The following is an 11,371-nucleotide window of genomic DNA, read 5'->3' as shown; positions in this document are numbered from 1 at the left end:
AAGGTCAAAGTGCAATGCTTGTCTGTTCCATATTATTGGAAAAGGTATTTTCTTTTCATACTGGAATGATGATAGGAAGTGGATGATCCTGACAACAATATTTCTTTCGTTGTTAGGTATGTGTGAGCCTGTACGTGCATGTGACATTTTTGCCACTTTACACTGAAAATGGTTCTGGGCCTGAATGATAGATTCTGAGATGTCTAACTAGTACTGAGTTGGGAAAATCCCTGTGCTCAGGGGTTCTGACTTTGAATACTTCCCCAAACACACTAATTGGGGACCTGGACTGTGTTGAGTTTTGGAGGTTTCCACATCTCCCAGACAGACTGCACCTGAGGGCAGACTAACCCACACCAGGATGTGCTGCACACCTGTACAACAGATGACCAATTTTAAATGTGCAAAGAAAAAACCTCCACAGAATAACGTGGTGTTTCCTTCACATGGTATACATGCAATTCAGACAGCTAAGGGGCTAAAGCGTGCCATTGAGCTGTAAGTTTTCATTGCTAAAGACATTTTATAGGGCTTAAATTTTATATAGTCCAGTATCATCAAGTAGTACTCCTAATTGCATGACTTCAAAGTAGACATGTGAGCCCGACTTTAATATTATTTTAGTGGTAGGCAGTCACTGCCCTTCCAATTGTTCTTATGAGGTCCTATATTAACACTATTATTGGGAATTTTATTTAACTTCAATTTTAGTGAAAACTATGCCTCCTTCTCTGAATGGCAGTTTGAACACTGAGATTAAACTGATAGAGAAAATCAAGCCTGAATCAGTTTATAGCCCAGAGGTACACTGTGAATCCCATAAAGCATTGTTGCAGGAACCTGGTTAGTGTTCTGTACACCTGCTTAATGTTTTTTTCATCATCACAAATGTCAAAGTGCTCAGTAAGTCACTGGGATTTGAATGACAGCCGTGCACTAAGCGAGAAGTTATGTTTTTTCACTACCAAACTGGACCATAAATGATGAAAAAGAGGTCAAAAAGGAAGTATGGAACCATACAAATTTGAAAGGGGAAACTGCTAATAGCCATAAACCTGGTGCAATCAAAGGCTTGGCAAGTCATTGCAAATTACCTGCTCTGTGAATTACTGATCGCACTGCATTATGATATAGAACTTTCTAACTCCTTTCATCTGTAGTAACAGGGCTTTTAATAGCTCACAGATCAAAAGCAAAACACTGCCAGTGGAATTTTGATACAAATAAGCCAAGGTTGCAAAAGTATAATGCATGTGAACAAAATGGTAATACGCATACAATATTGCTTTCAGTTGACAGATTATTTAATACAGTATATGTGTTTTACAAAGCAAACTTACCAATATAATACTTACAGAAAGGGAAGATAGGTGAGGCATGCCTGACTAATATAAAAGGAAGAGTGAAATCTTGCATGATACTTTCATTAGGGATTAATGTAGGTTGGTATGCTTTAAGCAAGATCTTGGCAGTCTTTCACATGGAAGATGTCAAGTCCCTAAATCCTTTTCTTCTAGCCCAAAACTCAGACATGTGGGAGTCAGGGGTACTAAAAATTATCCCTCCAAATATTTTTCTTATGACGGGAAATATATATATCGATAAGTTTCTTTTGCAAAATGTGAAATGCCCATGAAGTGTGAAGTCTGGCGGTCATTTGCATGCCGCTATAATCAGATTGTTTTCCTCTTGCCCCTTTGCTGAAGATCATGGGTACTGATTAAATGGCCATTTTTCTTCTACGTAAAAAAGTCCCAGGGAAAAGAACAAGAAAACCCTGGACCATCAGATATGTTATAGCAAAGATTTGGCTGAAGTACTGCCAAGCTAGATTTTTGCACTGATGCAAAAATACCCTGATGCCTGGGAGGTGGAGAGGAGGAAGAAGCAGATGAAGCAGACAGTTGCCAAAGAGAGATTTTCAGTCAAACTTGGACCCTTTATACTTGATAATAACTGATATGGCTGAAATAGAAAATTATTTCCTTATTGGTTCTTGGATCTAAGTTCTTATGTAACCCACTGTAATTCTTTTGTAAGAATAATTTTTTTCATTTGTGATCAATTAGTGTTACTCCTTGCTCTAGCGTTAAACGCGGTGATGAAGTAAGAGAGCTAGCATTCTTATCTTACAGGAGATGCACATAAGTGGCCACAATGATATAAAGAAATACAAATGGTGACAGTGCTATAAAGAATATAAACAGAAGGCTGGGAAGATTTTGAATAGGGATGCTATTGAGGGGAGGATTGTCAGGAAAGGCTCACAGATGAAATGCTGTTTGAGCCGGGATAGGATCAATGTGAAAAAGCTAGACTTGTAAAGAGCAGGGTAGATGGGAAAGATAAGATAGAAAGGAAGAATAATAAAAACAAAGGTCCCAAGTATGTGAAGGGCTAAGAGTAGTTGATGAAATGCAAGAAATACAATGTGGCTGGACCACAGAGAGCAGGGAAGAGAATAGAAGATGATGGGGGCAGGTGATGTAAGGCTGTGAGTCAGAGTAAGGAAAAGAGCAACATGTTATAACTAGCTATTCTAGGAGGAACAAATGATCTGTGAGAAAGCACTGAAGCAAAACCAGCTAGGTAAACAGTGAAGTGCCCAAGTGAGAGATGATGGTGGTTTGGATGAGGGTGGTGGCGGTGGAGGAGGATAGAAATGAAAGCAATCTGACTCTACACCCATCAAGTCCCCAGAGAAATAGTGAAAGGCTCTCAGCCTTCCAGTCCATGTGATATAGTAGCCCAACCTTCTGGTTACCCCCAACCTCCAGACAGAGAATTTGTCTCCCCCACCAATATTCTCTTGAAACTGGTATAGGATTTTTTTCAGTCTATTGAATGAGCTAAGTATAGAGCTCAGGGAACACGTGATTGCTCCTGCAGTGTCTATCTTAGGAGTGATTTCAGATCCTCCGGCACCAGGGGGGGTGGTCAGTAAACCCACTGGTCGATAAGTTGCAGCTGATGAAATCTGAGCAGCTGAGAAGTTCTGTATATTATGAGAGAGAGAGAGAGAGGGAGGGAGAGAAAGGTTTCTGGGGCAAGGAGTGTGAGATTAGGGAGGACTTTAGGAAAAAATGAGTTCTCTTCTATACATTTTTGTTTATTGTTTTTACAAATAGCTTTCATTCACGGTTCTGTATTTTGTATAAATTAAGAAAGTTTATTTTAAAATTATTTTAAAAGAGTATCTGGAGACTTTCCGCCCTCAGTACCAGATCAAAGAGGGGAGGCATGAGCATGGAACGGAAGAGTAAACAAGACAGGTTACAGGCTGTTGAAGGACTATGTGTAACAGAGAAATGCATTAGTCTGTGCCTGGGGCCAGGGTCCTGGGAGGGGCAGCTGGTAGATAATACTGGATAGTAATACCTGCATATCACTTATAGTTGCGGTTGCTAAATAATTATTTTATGAACCACATATAGTGTGTTATAGAGTACAGGCCAGGGTTGATTGATTCCTTTATGTTTTATAATTTCTCACGAGAGGAGGAAACTTTAATTCGTTAGTGAAGGGAGGAAGATACACACCCTTGGTCCTTAAGTTACCAGTAGCCGCTGCCTATAAAAAGACCAGTAACCAATATGCCTTCCTGCAGGGCTTCCCCATGCTTTTCTTGTCACAGCATACAGAGAAAATGACAGGATTTGTATGGCTCACTGGAGGAAGCTGGAAGGGATTTAAGAGTGTCTATAAATATCTTCGGGGGCAAAAAGTATTACATTTTCTTGACATTTTATAATTACAAAGACACAGAGCATTAGAGAAAATACTAAATGTTGAAAATTTTATCACACTGGCAAATAAAATCTTTTCAAATATCCAGTGGAAAACTGAGTTAACTTTCATGTATAAACTAATTACCTTTGAAGAAATCATCATGTCTTTCACTGACAAATGCAACCAATGTTGGCATTTCTGAGGAGAAAATAATTTTTAATCCAATTGAACTTTTTCGTATATTTCAAACTAGAACTCAGAATGTATGCATTGCTAGAGCATCCAACATGCAACAAGCTTAAATGTCACTGAGAGCACAAATGTCAAAAACTTATATAAGTATCCCATATATGTAAAGACAGAGATTGGGGCTGCCACTCACATCTAAACCTAAGAGTCCCTGCAAAATTTCTTTGTCCCTGCAGGCTGTGTGCCACTGTCTTTGGGGATCTGAGACCTAAACTCAGCTACAATATGTTAGGGTGCCCCAACTAACACAATCTGAACCTGAGTCCTGAATAGATGTCCATGTACAGCAGGGGTCCCCAACCCCCGGGGCCATGGACCGATACTGGTCTGCAGCCTGTTAGGAACCAGGCTGCACAGTAGGAGGTGAGCGGCAGACGAGCAATCGAAGCTTCATCTGCTGCTTCCCGTCGCTCGCATTACTGCCCGAATCGTCCCCCACATCTGTGGAAACACTGTCTTCCACGAAACTGGTCCCCTGGTGCCAGAAAGGTTGGGGACCGCTGATGTACAGAACACTCCTTCGCCATTGAGAAAGGCTTCATTTTTTAACTTTTTTATTGAAGTATAGTTGATTTATAATGTTAATTTCTGCTGTACAGCAAAGTGATTCAATTATATATATATAAAATACATTCCTTTTATTAAAAAAAACTTTTCCATTACGGTTTATTGTAGGATATTGAATATAGTTCCCTGGGCTTGGGTCCAACAGTAGGACCTTGTTGTTTATCCATTCTGTAAATGATAGCTAACATCTGCTAACCCCAGCCCCCCACTCTATCCCTCCCCCAACCTCCCCCTCCTTGGCAACCAGAAGTCTGTTCTCTATGTCCATGAATCTGTTTCTGTGTTTTAGATAGGTTCACTTGTGCCATATTTTAGATTCCATATATAAGTGATATCATACGGTATTTGTCTTTCTCTTTCTGAGTTATTCAGGTAGGATGATCATCTCTAGTTGCATCCATGTTGCTGCAAATGGCCTTATTTTCTTTGTTATGGCTGAGTAGTATTCCATTGTATATATGTACCGCATCTTCTTTATCCATTCCTCTGTCGATGGACATTTCAGTTGCTTCCATGTTTTGGCTATCGTGAATAGTGCTGCAGTGAACATTGGGGTGCATGCATCCTTTCGAAGTGTGGTTTTCTCCAGATATATGCCCAGGAGTGGGATTGCTGGATCATATGGTAGTTCTAGTTTTAGTTTTTTAAGGAGCCTCCATACTGTTCTCCATAGTGGCTGCACCAATTTACATCCCCACCGACAGTATAGGAGTTTTCCCTTTTCTCCACACCCTCTCCAGTATTTGTTATTCACAGAATTTTTAATGATGGCCATTCTGACTGGTGTGAGGTGATACCTCATTGTAGTTTTGATTTGCATTTCTCTAATAATTAGTGATGTTGAGCATCTTTTCATGTGCCTACTGGCCATCTGTATGTCTTCCTTGGAGAAATGTCTATTAAGATCTTCTGTCCATTTTTCGATTGGGCTGTTTGTATTTTTGCTGCTGAGTTGAGAAAGACTATTCAGATTATCAGGTAGCTGAAGGTATCACTTGGCCTTTCTTGCAACCCAGTGTTTGGGGGTCCTTATCTATGAATCATTTCAATGTCACTTATAGCAAGAGGCTACTGAACCAGGATGCCAGGCACCCCAGGCCCTATCTGGATCTTCCAGGACTGAGGGGATATCTTGCTGTAAATCTGCAACTCAGATTTACAGCAAGAGGCCATGTACAGGAAAATTCTATTTTACGGAACGGTCACTGAACCAGGAAGCTGCCTCTCTACATGCACACTAGACTTTAGACCATGTAGGCCCAGTCATACTCCAACAGAAGTGTAAGCTCTTTGATACACTCATTCCCAGCAGGCCACAGGGAAATGGGAAAGAAGTGGAAGCAAGGAGAAAGAATAAACGACTGGCTTCCCATGAGGATTACTGAATTTTTCTCATTAGCATATATTTTTGGCTAATATTTACAATATGGCATGTTCTGGCCTCTTTCTGGAAAAAAAAAAAATACAGAAATGCTCCAAATCCTTTCTTTCCTACCCTGCGGAAATGAAAAAAAAATAATTTCAGACAGCACAAGTTCACTGCCTGCCTTAGGTGATAAAATTAAATTTACAGTGACAGAGAAGCAGGCATATTAATTACAGTAATGAGGAAAGAAAGATTACTATTAATTTTGATGAAAACACCTTAATATTTCTTTCTGAAACACTGATAGCTAATGTTCCTCAGGAAACCAGTTTGAATATTTAAAAATACTATCGCAACCATTTTATCAGAGTGTAACTCGTCCAATATTGGGTTGGAATTTGGGTCCCTCTGATTTTCCGTCTTTGCTTTGTTTTCAGTTTGTGCTCATTGCTAAACTCCTGTTTCATAGTTATGGAATATATTTATTTAAATATTTCTCTTCACATGGGCCCAAAGCATATCCAGAGGTGTCACAGAAAATTAATCTATCAAAATCAAAAGAGTATGTTTCTGTATATATATACATGCAGCACACTATTTTTGAATCACAATCTATATTTTTCCAGCGTTTTTCCACAATGTGTATTTTTCTCTGAAAAAGAGAACTTGAAAAGAATTGCCAAATCTGTCTTGGAACTTCCACTTTAAAATTCAAAACAGATTCCCAAATGTCTACTGGGATATATCTCTAGTATGACTAAGAATATGCACCTGTGATTACCTAAACTAGCCAAAGAATGGCACCATTGCTTCACATAAATGTAGTCACAGGTATTTTTTATTTGGTTATAGAATTTTATCATAAATCCCATGGCTCAGTGTAGAATTCTATCTGTCCTACAGGCCCACTTTTTGCCTTTAGATAACATTTTACAGCAAAAACCTGATGTATTGCTTCTGTCACACTTTGGCCACTAAAGGAACTTAAAACAGCACAATGGGTGAATAATAAGGAGACAAAGGGAATTCTCTGCCCTTCTGGCTCAGTCCATGCATATGGTCATAATTTTCCAACTTTATGACAATAAGGGGAATGCATTTATCACTCCTCTGCTCCTTCTTAAGTTGATCCTCCATTGTTAAGTTTAGCAGTTGGCCATAGGTCTTATAGAATTATTAAATAATGTGAGATGGCCACTTGAGTTTTACAAGGAAATAATGAATGAATGGTGGAGAAAGAGTGGCAGGTTTGAAGGACAGGTTCAGAGAAGCATTAACCCAATTGGATGATTATCTTAACAGTTTCTGAGAGTTAAATAGAAAGCTAAAGATAGCCTGACAAGTCTCAGGCTAATCTGTTCTGTCATGTTCTGTTGCAGACAGGATAGGCCCACAGCAGCCCTGGAGTAACTACAATAAAAAAATCTTATCTTTTTTCTTCCTTATAATTGTAGACCACACCTAATAGTCCTTTACCTGATTTATCTATAATTGCTCCGTACAATTTGGATGGTTCTTAAGACTGAGTTTTCAGACAACTAATTAAATGACACAGTGATTTCACTTGTATTCAATATTGCTCAGTTTTCAAAATCAGGCAAGGAAAACAACAGTCCAATTTGTAAAAATATGCAAAAATACTGGACAGTTTACAAAGGAAGATAATAGAGTGTTCAATGTCATGACTCATCAGGAAATTGCAAATTAAAATCACAATGAGATACCACTATATAATCACCAGAAAATCTAAACGTTAAAAGACAGAAAATGTCAAATGTTGGTGAGCTTGCGGAGCCACCAGAATATTCATATATTGTTGATGAGAATGTAATACCATGCAACTACCTTGGGAAAAGATCTGGCAGTTCCTATATAAAACTAAACAAATGCCTACCTCGCAATCCAGCAATTCTACTGTTAGGTATTTACCCAAGAAAAATGAAAACGTGTACACCAGAAAGACTTGCACAAGAATATTCGCGAAAAGCCTAAACAGAAAAACTAGATCAAGTTTTCATCAAGAGAAGAACGGATAAACGAACTGTGATATTTTCATACACTGGGATAGTACTCAGAAATAAGGAGGAACATATCACTACAACCCCATGGATAAATCTCAAAAACATAATGCTAAGTAAAAGAAATCTTACACAAATGAGTGGTTACTATGTGATTTGTTTGAACGACTATGAAGACTAAAATGGCTAAAAGTAATCCATGATGTAAAAACTGGAACAGTGATTGTCTCTGTGAGCAGGGGGGCCAGGAGATGAGGATTATGTTGGATTTGGCATAGTAATATTCTATACTTTGAAAGAGGTTTTAGTTACGTGGATGTAGATACACATCAAAAATCATCAAATGATGCACAAGATTTGTGCATTTCACCTTTTACATAAAATTTACCTTAACAAAAAAGAGTCAATAAATACTGAACCCTGGTTGATGATATTCATAGTGTTTTGAGGTGAAGGGCACTGATATCTGCAGTTAGCTTTAAAAGGTATCAGATAAATAAGATAGGTTAGTGGACAGAGAGATTAGTGGATAGAGAGGTGAAAAGTAAAGCACGCAAAATTATAGAAACTAGATGCCGAGTGTATGGGTGTTTACCGTGTAAAAGTTTCAAACTTTATGTTTGGAAATTGCCATAAGAAAATATTAGGAAAAAGAAATCAGGCATCGCTGATTTTTCCTTCTTCTTTTGTATTGAAAACTTAAAGTTGAAATGAAAAGAAGCAAGAGAAATACTGAATACAGCTCTCTAGTTTAAATAAGGCTTCGATGTTCTGCTTGCTATTCTGTTTAAACCCGCATCTCTGTGATTATTTAACGTGGAAGTGAATGACTTCCTTACCCAGAAGGACCCTGTTCTCACAGTAAAGAGCAAGCATGGAAAGCAATGAAGCAAGTGCATTGGCCAGGGGATGCACGATGAGCCAGGCATATGAGAGGCCTGCTCACAGACCTCGCCCGTGCCAGCAAGCAAACGGCAGAAGTTCTTCCTCTACATAAAAGGCAAGAAGACACAGTGATTAACTACAAGACTTTGAAGTCAGGGGCATCTAAGTTTGAGTTTGGGCTCTCCCTACCATTACCTTTCTCTCCCTATCAACATTAGGTTCAGAAAGGTTCACTTTCTGAGTTTTGGTTTCATCATTTACACAATGGACAAATGATTGGCATGTACTCTTGAGGGTCTTTCTGAGGAATAATGAAGTACTGTGGGTATTAACAATTATTGTCACACACACAGACGCTCACACACAAATGGAGAAGAGAGAACAGAGATGAAGAAATTAAGTTTGACGGAATTTAGAGAAAAGTAAAGTTTCTGGAGCAAAGGGTGTAATGATAAAATAAGAAGCTAGAAACAAACTATCAAACTACACAACTCCTGGTTTTCCTTTATTGCTTTTTTGTTTTCTTTTTTTGTACTACGTGGGTTGCAGAAGTCTTTTTTTTTTTTCCCCTTCAACATTAAAGCAGTGACAGCAATGATTATTCCTAAGCACCGGTCTGCATAAAAAGCCACACTATGGAATATTTTACTTTCCCTGTAAATCTCCTCACAACCTTCTCATAAATAAATGGGGCTAGAGTCAAGGAAGCTGGGCTAAATCCCTCCCTTACTGTTTGGACTATTCCCAAATCATTCATCATGGACACCGGAGGATGGGGGCTTCTCTGTGGCATATATCTTAGGGAGGTCTGGCAGGGTTAAAAGAAAGAGACAAAGGAGCCTATGCTGAAATATCCAGGGCATTTTTGCCAATCTAATGCTCAAAAATAAATGCATGCACAGCATACTTTTGTCAATAAATCCTCTAGGTGCTTACACTGAAGGTGGTGAAAATTGCTTAGGTAGTTCAAAATTGTCTCTGGAGCCTTTTGCAGTCCAGTGTTCTGACAAGTGAAGATGATCTCTAGATCCTAAACTCAGTGACCTCCGAGAATTGCCAGTAGTTTTCTATTGGATTAGAACGGACTAACTCTTTCAATTTGAGTGGTATCTATTTCAATTCTACCATTATTTCTGAGCAAGGAGGATGATCTTGTGCAGGGGAACTGGGCCAGTTTTAGGGCAAAAATATCCTGGTCCCAGGGAAACTATGCATGTTGTGTAAGAGTCACAAAATCCACGATAGATTGCTCTGTACAACTGCTCTTAAGTCTGCCTAGGATTCCATGTCCTATTTTAAATCTTTGAAATGAAACTTTATGCCATAGGGTTCTCAATGAGAGAAAAGGGTAAAGGAAAGATATAAAATAAGGCTGAAGCAAGACAGCACATCTGTTATGATGTGAATGGCTCTTACAAAATCTCTTCCTTTCACTCAGAAAGTCTTATTGTTAACTGTTTTATTTGGGGGTATAAAATTATTTATGGGGTTTAGAGTAGAAGGCCACCATGTTTTATCTTTTTCTGGCTTCTATGCTTGAGAACAATTGCCAAATTGTGGTTGTGTCGGGAAGACTTTAAGTGAAAAGCATTTCATAATTTCTTTACTTAAACATGATCAAAGGCGCCCTTCGAGCATTTGAATGAGCATTTTCCTAGTTATGTGGCACTGTCTATATTCTTTTAACATAGCCATTGGCTCGATGAACCTGTCGTTGGTTCCATAGTTCCTTCTGCTATGAACAACCAAAATTTTCCACTCTTTGAAACTCAGTGTTTTACTATACACAGATGAAACACACCTGTTTCTGATATACAACCACTTTCAATTCTTGTTAACTGAAAAATTCATGAAATGGATAAAAATCTGTATTCCCCTTTCTGGTGTAAAATATAATTTGGAGCTTCACACTGTCGATTCAAAAACAGCGAGCACCTACTATGTGCATGGAAGGTACTATGAAATTCAACAAATCTGAAAACGTTCATTGAGCACCTACTTTGGGCCAGGCTCTCATGCACCGTCTGAAAGGTGGGCTATGAAAACAAAAACAGAAAACCAGAAACAAACACCAATAACAAGCAGAGAAGGAAGGGGGTGGGTTGACGTTTAAACAGGATGACCAGAGAACTTAGTACTGGGGGGAAATAAGCTTATAATGGGCAAATATGAAGAAAGATGGATAAAAAAATGAGGGTGCAATAAAATGTAGGTTATTGGGGAAGATCTTTCCCAACAGAGGGAGCCACAAAGGCCTTGAGGTGGAGGGACACTGAACACTTGAAGAGAAGAGGCCAGTGATGCTGTAACTGAACACCTGGGGCGGGAAGAAGCGCAGGATGAGTTCATAGAGGTAACAGGGAGCCAAATTATATAGGGCCTTGTAAGCCATTGCAAAGACTTTGGTTTTTACCATGAGTGAGATGGGAGCCTTTGGAGGGGTTGAATAAGAGAGGACATTATCTAAGTTTAAATAATACCTAAATCAGGATGGTTGCGCTCTTGAATAGACACACACACACACACACACACACACACACACACACACACACACACA

The 11,371-nt window shown here is 38.9% G+C and overlaps 1 long non-coding RNA gene across 1 annotated transcript in view; it reads right to left on the bottom strand.

The window, feature by feature from the left end:
* Positions 1-5,354: 5,354 nt before the first annotated feature.
* The window catches only part of LOC114901700, a 20,115-nt gene continuing 14,098 nt past the window's right edge, over positions 5,355-11,371 (bottom strand). Inside the window, exon 5 of the long non-coding RNA XR_003795258.1 lies at positions 5,355-5,492. This is a non-coding gene — a long non-coding RNA (uncharacterized LOC114901700). The remainder of the gene's footprint in view (positions 5,493-11,371) is intronic.

Source organism: Monodon monoceros, unplaced genomic scaffold (genome assembly GCF_005190385.1).
Source record: "Monodon monoceros isolate NGI ecotype Baffin Bay Population unplaced genomic scaffold, NGI_Narwhal_1 Super_Scaffold_2, whole genome shotgun sequence".
Taxonomy (NCBI): Eukaryota; Metazoa; Chordata; class Mammalia; order Artiodactyla; family Monodontidae; genus Monodon; species Monodon monoceros.
The sequence above is the reverse complement of the archived record's forward strand: the minus strand, read 5'-3'. Positions and strand labels throughout refer to the sequence as shown.